At 47.4% G+C, this 8,885-nt stretch overlaps 1 long non-coding RNA gene across 1 annotated transcript; it reads left to right on the top strand.

Annotated features, from left to right (window-relative positions):
- Nucleotides 1-4,332: 4,332 nt before the first annotated feature.
- On the top strand, nt 4,333-7,344 carry LOC147029568 (uncharacterized). Its single transcript, XR_015055728.1, has 3 exons — nt 4,333-4,464; nt 5,789-6,008; nt 6,210-7,344. It is a non-coding gene; the product is annotated as an uncharacterized LOC147029568 (long non-coding RNA).
- Nucleotides 7,345-8,885: the final 1,541 nt, after the last annotated feature.

Below are 8,885 nucleotides of genomic sequence, written 5' to 3'. Positions count from 1 at the left end.
ACACAGTTGGGCACTAGATATGGATGGCCGTTGGCTCACAAGGAGCTCCTCCGCCCTTTGACAGGTTTTGTTTTTAATCCTGCTGGGTGTCCATATCCAAACACCCTCCTCACCAGAAAACCTGGTGGGGGAGACGGTTTAGTCGCCGACAACCCGACCATGGAACAGGTTAGTACAGGTTTACATGGTACCTGTAGCAGGTCACAGATCGAACCTGACCTGACAAGAGTAATTCATACTACACTCCAGGTAATTTCTCACTGCAGTCTTCACACTACACTCCAGGTAATTTCTCACTGCAGTCTTCACACTACACTCCAGGTAATTTCTCACTGCAGTCTTCACACTACACTCTATGTAATTTCTCACTGCAGTCTTCACACTACCGTCCAGGTAATTTCTCACTGCATTTTCCACGCGATACTCGAGGTAATTTCTCACTGCAGTCTTCACACTACACTCCAGGTAATTTCTCACTGCAGTCTTCACACTACACTCCAGGTAATTTCTCACTGCAGTCTTCACACTAAACTCTATGTAATTTCTCACTGCAGTCTTCACACTACACTCCAGGTAATTTCTCACTGCAGTCTTCACACTAAACTCTATGTAATTTCTCACTGCAGTCTTCACACTACACTCCAGGTAATTTCTCACTGCAGTTTTCACACTACACTCCAGGTAATTTCTCACTGCAGTTTTCACACTACACTCGAGGTAATTTCTCACTGCAGTCTTCACACTAAACTCCAGGTAATTTCTCACTGCAGTCTTCACACTAAACTCCAGGTAATTTCTCACTGCAGTCTTCCACTAAACTCCAGGTAATTTCTCACTGCAGTCTTCACACTACATTCCAGGTAATTTCTCACTGCAGTCTTCACACTAAACTCCAGGTAATTTCTCACTGCAGTCTTCACACTACAATCCAGGTAATTTCTCACTGCAGTTTTCACACTACACTCCAGGTAATTTCTCACTGCAGTCTTCACACTAAACTCCAGGTAATTTCTCACTGCAGTCTTCACACTACAATCCAGGTAATTTCTCACTGCAGTCTTCACACTAAACTCCAGGTAATTTCTCACTGCAGTCTTCACACTACAATCCAGGTAATTTCTCACTGCAGTCTTCACACTACAGTCCAGGTAATTTCTCACTGTATTTTCCACGTGATACTCGAGGTAATTTCTCACTGCAGTCTTCACACTACACTCCAGGTAATTTCTCACTGCAGTCTTCACACTACACTCCAGGTAATTTCTCACTGCAGTCTTCACACTAAACTCCAGGTAATTTCTCATTGCAGTCTTCACACTAAACTCCAGGTAATTTCTCACTGCAGTCTTCACACTAAACTCCAGGTAATTTCTCATTGCAGTCTTCACACTAAACTCTATGTAATTTCTCACTGCAGTCTTCACACTAAACTCCAGGTAATTTCTCACTGCAGTCTTCACACTACAATCCAGGTAATTTCTCACTGCAGTCTTCACACTACAGTCCAGGTAATTTCTCACTGTATTTTCCACGTGATACTCGAGGTAATTTCTCACTGCAGTCTTCACACTACACTCCAGGTAATTTCTCACTGCAGTCTTCACACTAAACTCCAGGTAATTTCTCATTGCAGTCTTCACACTAAACTCCAGGTAATTTCTCACTGCAGTCTTCACACTAAACTCCAGGTAATTTCTCACTGCAGTTTTCACACTAAACTCCAGGTAATTTCTCACTGCAGTTTTCACACTACACTCCAGGTAATTTCTCAATGCAGGCTCCACACGACACACTCCAGGTAATTTTCTCCAGTCGATGTAAAACATTGAATCAATCCTAAACAACAACTTCATTACACGATTTCATTCTCTTGCATTCTTCATACATCCTTATCGCGAACGAAGTGAGCTTCATACTTAACGCGTGCACATGAGAGAATAGGAAACAACAACAACAACACAATAGCCCTGGCGATTTGGAATCCGTGTCGTTCGCTTTGACTTTTTGCTTCCGGTTGTTGTTAAACGCTGTGCGGTGTATAAACACGATTGGGTTTTATTTCTATCTTGTGAATATTACTTAAGGCGTGCACATGAGAGATGAGGAAACAACAAAAACAACACAATACCCTGGCAATTGTGAATCCGTGTCGTTGGCTATGACCCTTTTGCTTCCGTTTTTGCTTTTGCTTTTGCTTCTGGATTTTTTTTTGTTTCCGGTTTTTGTCATGGGGAATGATGCATGCCGGGAGATCATGACTGGAAGTGTTAATTCATTTATTCAATTATTTTTTTTCCCCAAAGTTAATTTCAACCTTCCGAAAGTGATTTTGTTCATGACAGGAAGTGTTTATTTAGTATTTAACATTACTGGGAGTGATTTTGAAACTCTTTCGGAACTTTTAATTTATTTTATTCTTGAGCAGAAGGGATCGTTTATTTATTTATTTATTCAATTATTTTTTTCCCAAAGTTAATTTTAATAAAGATATCTCCCGCATCATCAAAAAATATTTTTTAATCGTGATTTACATTATTTGATCTCTGATCCCGAATCCAGGCCAAAGTAACCGGAAATTGCGTCAAAATCATCAGCTGTGCGGCGCTCACACGTACCACGGTCTAGTTGGCAAGTATACAGTTGTGAACAAGTTTTATGGAAAGTCAGAAGCGAATGTAAGAAGAATTCTACGTTCGCTTCGAGGCTTTGCCTCTTCCATATTATTGTAATCAAATGTGATCCCAACCAATACTCGTTCGGAGTTTATATTCCATATTCATCCGTGAAATGTTGATAATCACTGAATTAATAAAACCTGTCACGGGATGAAGGAAACAGGGCTGTTCATTATTTTGACGTCACATCTGTGTTCAAATTGGCCAATCAGGTGGTGGACCCGCCCCGCTCAAAGCCCATTTAATCACATTGTGTGCGATGGTTGTTGGTCGGTCCTGGTAGTCGTGCACACTCGTTGTGTTGGTGATCGATCCTGGTAGTCGTGCACACTCGTTGTGTTGGTGATCGATCCTGGTAGTCGTGCACACTCGTTGTGTTGGTGATCGATCCTGGTAGTCGTGCACACTCGTTGTGTTGGTGATCGATCCTGGTAGTCGTGCACACTCGTTGTGTTGGTGATCGATCCTGGTAGTCGTGCACACTCGTTGTGTTGGTGATCGATCCTGGTAGTCGTGCTCACTCGTTGTGTTGGTGATCGATCCTGGTAGTCGTGCTCACTCGTTGTGTTGGTGTTCGATCCTGGTAGTCGTGCTCACTCGTTGTGTTGGTGATCGATCCTGGTAGTCGTGCACACTCGTTGTGTTGGTGATCGATCCTGGTAGTCGTGCTCACTCGTTGTGTTGGTGATCGATCCTGGTAGTCGTGCTCACTCGTTGTGTTGGTGTTCGATCCTGGTAGTCGTGCTCACTCGTTGTGTTGGTGATCGATCCTGGTAGTCGTGCACACTCGTGTTGGTGATCGGTCCTGGTAGTCGTGCTCACTCGTTGTGTTGGTGATCGATCCTGGTAGTCGTGCACACTCGTTGTGTTGGTGATCGATCCTGGTAGTCGTGCACCCTCGTTGTGTTGGTGATCGATCCTGGTAGTCGTGCTCACTCGTTGTGTTGGTGATCGATCCTGGTAGTCGTGCTCACTCGTTGTGTTGTGTTCGATCCTGGTCGTCGTGCACACTCGTGTTGGTGATCGGTCCTGGTAGTCGTGCAAACTCGTTGTGTTGGTGTTCGATCCTGGTCGTCGTGCACACTCGTTGTGTTGGTGATCGATCCTGGTAGTCGTGCTCACTCGTTGTGTTGGTGATCGATCCTGGTAGTCGTGCACACTCGTGTTGGTGATCGATCCTGGTAGTCGTGCTCACTCGTTGTGTTGGTGATCGATCCTGGTAGTCGTGCTCACTCGTTGTGTTGGTGTTCGATCCTGGTAGTCGTGCTCACTCGTTGTGTTGGTGATCGATCCTGGTAGTCGTGCACACTCGTGTTGGTGATCGGTCCTGGTAGTCGTGCTCACTCGTTGTGTTGGTGATCGATCCTGGTAGTCGTGCACACTCGTTGTGTTGGTGATCGATCCTGGTAGTCGTGCACCCTCGTTGTGTTGGTGATCGATCCTGGTAGTCGTGCTCACTCGTTGTGTTGGTGATCGATCCTGGTAGTCGTGCTCACTCGTTGTGTTGTGTTTGATCCTGGTCGTCGTGCACACTCGTGTTGGTGATCGGTCCTGGTAGTCGTGCAAACTCGTTGTGTTGGTGTTCGATCCTGGTCGTCGTGCACACTCGTTGTGTTGGTGATCGATCCTGGTAGTCGTGCTCACTCGTTGTGTTGGTGATCGATCCTGGTAGTCGTGCACACTCGTGTTGGTGATCGATCCTGGTAGTCGTGCACACTCGTTGTGATCGATTAAGAGGAAGAAACGGTTCTTGGTTCTCTCCAGATTTGTCACATAAACAGTAACCATGGTAAGTTTCATGGATGTTTGTTTTGTAACTTGATCAGATTCTTTATCGATGAGTTTGCGGTTCAATAAGTTTACAAAAAAAACTATTTCAGCGAGTTCGTTCTGTTCCGAATTATTGAACACATTTAATATTCCGATGGATAAGGATTCATTTATTTTCGTTTCCCACGTTGTCTTTGTCTTTTTCTCTCTCTTTTTCTCCACTTGATTGTACATCTTGATCTGATCACCTGGATTCTTTTGATTTGTTTTTAAAAAAAAAAAAATCGGAAACTCCTTCAAAACGTGTTTCCATCTAACAAATTTCACGGATATTACAATAGCTGCTTGTGCTGTCATTTAAATGCTGAACACAAGGATGACGTTTACACGATTTTAATATTCTTTGGAAAGGATCATCTCGGGTTCAAACCGCCGACGTCCTCGACTCCTCGCGGATGCTCTAATCTCCAACCATGATGCCACGGAGTCTGGTGCAATCTTTCTGCAATTGCAGCAGTGTGTGTCTGTCCGTGTCCGTCCGCGACCGCTGTTTCTCGACAACCACTGGTCCCATCTAATTGAAACTTGCCAGCTATATTGCTGGGGACCTGAGTATGTGCCTTTTCAAGGTTTGATATTAATCGGACAAGTGGTTCCCAAAGTTATGGCCATTTATTTACCAAACCAATAACAGGACACGTTGCTGCGTAGGCGTGGCCGTTGGGGAATAGATCCTCAGCTTGTTACAACGTACGGACTTCCGGATCGCGATGACTTACTGTATTCTAATAATTTCTCTCATGTGCATTTATAGATAAACACAATGCCCCAATCCAGTCGTCGTTTACGAGAGCGAAGGAATGGCCTGTGTGGTTGTTTGAATTTTTGTTTTGTTTTTTTTGCACATACGGGCACGCGAGAGCGGAGGAATGGCCTGTGTGTTTCTGGCATGCGGTTTGAATTTTTTTTCCACGTACAGGCACGCACGAGTAAGTATACTGTATACTAAGTATACTAAGTACACGACCTGTACGTGAAAAAAAAATTGAACATAAAATGATCGATTTAAATTTGGGTTTACATATTGTGAACATGGTTCAGGTGGAAACTGGAATATGCCAAGTAGTCACATGAACACACAATGATTGGTGATTCTTTACAGCAATATATAATGACATTCACTTAATAGTGGTGAGAAACAAGTATCATCTGCTATTGATGAGCTGTGGTGACCCAGACCCAATTGTCATTTATTTTGAGTGACTTGTCTTGGCTTTAATGGCAAATTGCTCATTTTCATAAAGCAATATCCAATGACCCCCCTCACCTTTATCATTGCACAGCGTGAGTGCATCTCGATCCATGTTGGCCAAGCTGGGGTGCAGATGGGCAATGCCTGCTGGGAGCTTTACTGCCTTGAGCATGGTATCCAACCTGATGGTCAAAGGCCCTTCGACAAAACCGTTACTGATGGAGATTCTTTCAACACGTTTTTCAGTGAAACTGGCACCGGCAAGTACGTGCCACGAACCATCTTTGTCGATCTCGAGCCATCAGTTGTGGGTAAGTCTTAGTGGAGAACTGATGTCTTCCCACTTCCCCCGCCCCAAATGTGATGTGCACATATGGTGTACAAAAGCATTAATATACCTTTTAATTTTGATAATTAAATGTTATTGAACATTCATTACCGTTAAGGATTAAACTGATCTTTGCGATTTTGTAAGCCACCCCCCCCTGCCTTCCCACTCATTGGTACTTCAGATGAGGTGCGCACAGGGACTTACCGACAGCTATTCCATCCTGAGCAGCTCATAAATGGCAAAGAAGATGCTGCAAACAACTATGCTCGTGGCCATTACACCATTGGGAAGGAGATCCTGGATACAGTTTTGAATCGCGTTCGTATGCTGGTACATTGTTATTTTTGATAACAACGAGAGTTGGTTTTTTTTTTGGTTGAGGGTTGGTCGAGTTGGTACGAAAGTCTGGTTTTCAAGGGAAGAGGTCCTGCACCCGCGGCTTGGCGAGCGGCCCTGGCACGGACGGGAGACTCGGCAGCACCAGTTGTGAGGTGGACCTGCGTGCCCGGACGGGGAGTGCCGGAGAGGGTTCCCCGGCCGCGAGAGGGGTCAGGGCCAGGCGCGACCACGCTGACTGTCGTGGGAGAGGGACTCACCAGCCACAAAAGGGAAGTCGCGACTTCCTTTCTTTTTCCTTTGCTTTTGTGTAAATGTGTGTTGGCGCCGTCCGTCAAGTAGAACTGTTTAAGTGTCGCTGTGTGTACGCGTATTCGGTTTTAACTCTTTCTTTGCTTTTTCTGTGCATTTGACTGTATGACTGTAAATACGTGCCTTCCGTGCTGGTCTGTGTGAACTTGTTCCCTGTTTCGCTGCGTCCTTTCCTTTGTTTGACCCTCCATCCTGCTTCACGTAAGGGGTTCGTAGTGGGTGCAACATCCCGGTAATTAATCGGAACCGTCAAGGCCGACGATAACACCGCTCGGTTATCACTGTAGCACGGAACGGACCGCTTAAGTGGTACGATCGCCCGGTCGACCATTCGCGCAGGTACTTGGGTCGTTCGAATTTGGCGAGCAACCCTATCCTACGCGGGTGGGCAATTGGCACGATCGTGGTGAGGTTAAACTCCCGGCGTTGTTCAGAGAGGGTCACGACTGAATTGTCTGTTCCAGTGGATGAGGCAGCCGCCATTCGAGTCGAGCAGCCGATCACACGCCGGTGGGCGCGAATTCGCAACAATACTGTTGCGAATTCGCGCCCGCCGGCGTGCAAACGGCCCCGTAACTCGAATCGCGGCACGTCGCCCACTGGATGGACAATTCTGTCATGACCCTCTCGGACTAACGCCGGGAACTAGTCACGGGTGGGCCTTTCGGCCTCACCACGATCGTGCCAATCGGCCCCCCGCGTGGGATAGGGTTGTTCGCCAAATTTGACCTACCTAAGTACCCACACGGAGGGTAGACCGGGCGATCGCACCTCGCCGCAGGTCGACTCCGGACACGGGCCACTTAAGCGACCCGTTCCGTACTATCGGGATAACCGAGCGGTGTTAACGTCAGCCTCGATGGTTCCGATTAATTATCGGGCATATTAAGCCCACTACCAACCCTTTACGTGAAGCAAGATGGAGATTCAATTAAAGAAAAGACTAAGCGAAACGGGAAAAACAGTTCAACATAAGGCACATTTATTCCGCGGCACACGGAAAGCACACGTATACAATTGCAACAAAAGAAACACAACAATGCAGAGATACTACCGACTACGCGAGCACACGGCAACACTTACACAGTTTTACTTTACATATATACTTTACACATATACTCAAAAGCAAAAGAAAAGGGCCACCCTCAAATACAAGGGGACAGACGGGCCTGTGGGCCGCGAGGCCGGGTGGAGCCTACCCGTCTTGTGATGAGCCGCAAATGTGGCGGCGGTGCCCCGACTCCGCGCTCCTTCGCGGGTTTCGTTGGCACTGCTTGGAGTGGGGTGGGAACAGTGCGAAAAGGGGGGCCCCATCTCAGCGCGGGGGTAAAAAGGGGGGAATTGTTGATGCTCTGGGGAAAGAGGATAGCTGGCTTGCTTGGGTCCCGCGACGAGCGACTCCACTGCGACCTCGACCGCGCTCCCGGCTTCCCCTCTCTGCAGCTCCCCGACAGACTCCGAACCCCGACAGACTGACTCTCCTCCACACCCGACTTGACCGCTGCTGCCACACTCTGCCGCTGCCACACTTCTCCAACTCGCCTTGACTCATCTCCAACTCGCCCGAGCCCAAAAACTGACTGAATTCGCTCGGCGCTTTATAGTATGGCAGGAGAACGCATATGCAAATTTCTGGATCAGAACGAGCTCGGGGGTGGAGCCACGCTCGCCCATTGGACGGAGAAAAAGGGGCATGAATCTCCCCTGATCCTCGAATTTGCATGTATAGATTCTACTCCGACGCGCCTGGAGGCGGGGCCAAACCGCCCCGCGCTTGCTGATTGGACGGATCAGAAGTGGGCGTGTATCATTCCTGATCCGACGTCTCCTCGGAAATGCCGCTTTTGCACCCGCGGCTCGGCGCGCGTCCTGTACGAGTCCAGGACAGCCTGACGCTCGGTGCCCACAAGCGGCGTGGGAATGGCCGCAGAAGGAGAGGCGAAGGTGGTGGAGGGTTTAAAATGGTGGTCCATGGCCATGGCGACGTTTGGAATGGCGGTGATGCGATGTTTGCGGGAGCGAGTTGTGAAGGTAAAGGTCGTGGCTGTTGGCGTTGTTGTTGTTGTTGTGAAGCGGTGTTGCGGTTGGTGGTTGTTGTGTGATGGCGGTTGAGACGTGGTTGGTTCAAAATAAAGATAGAACAGAAAAACGGCTATCTTAAAGGGTCGCAGCCCGAATGAATCACATTTATTCCCTCTAAACAACGGGT

Source organism: Eptatretus burgeri, chromosome 3, assembly GCF_056783735.1.
Source record: "Eptatretus burgeri isolate ZD-2024b chromosome 3, Ebu_testis_v1, whole genome shotgun sequence".
Lineage (NCBI taxonomy): Eukaryota > Metazoa > Chordata > Myxini > Myxiniformes > Myxinidae > Eptatretus > Eptatretus burgeri.
Note: the sequence above shows the minus strand (reverse complement) of the source record. Positions and strands in the feature narration are given on the sequence as shown.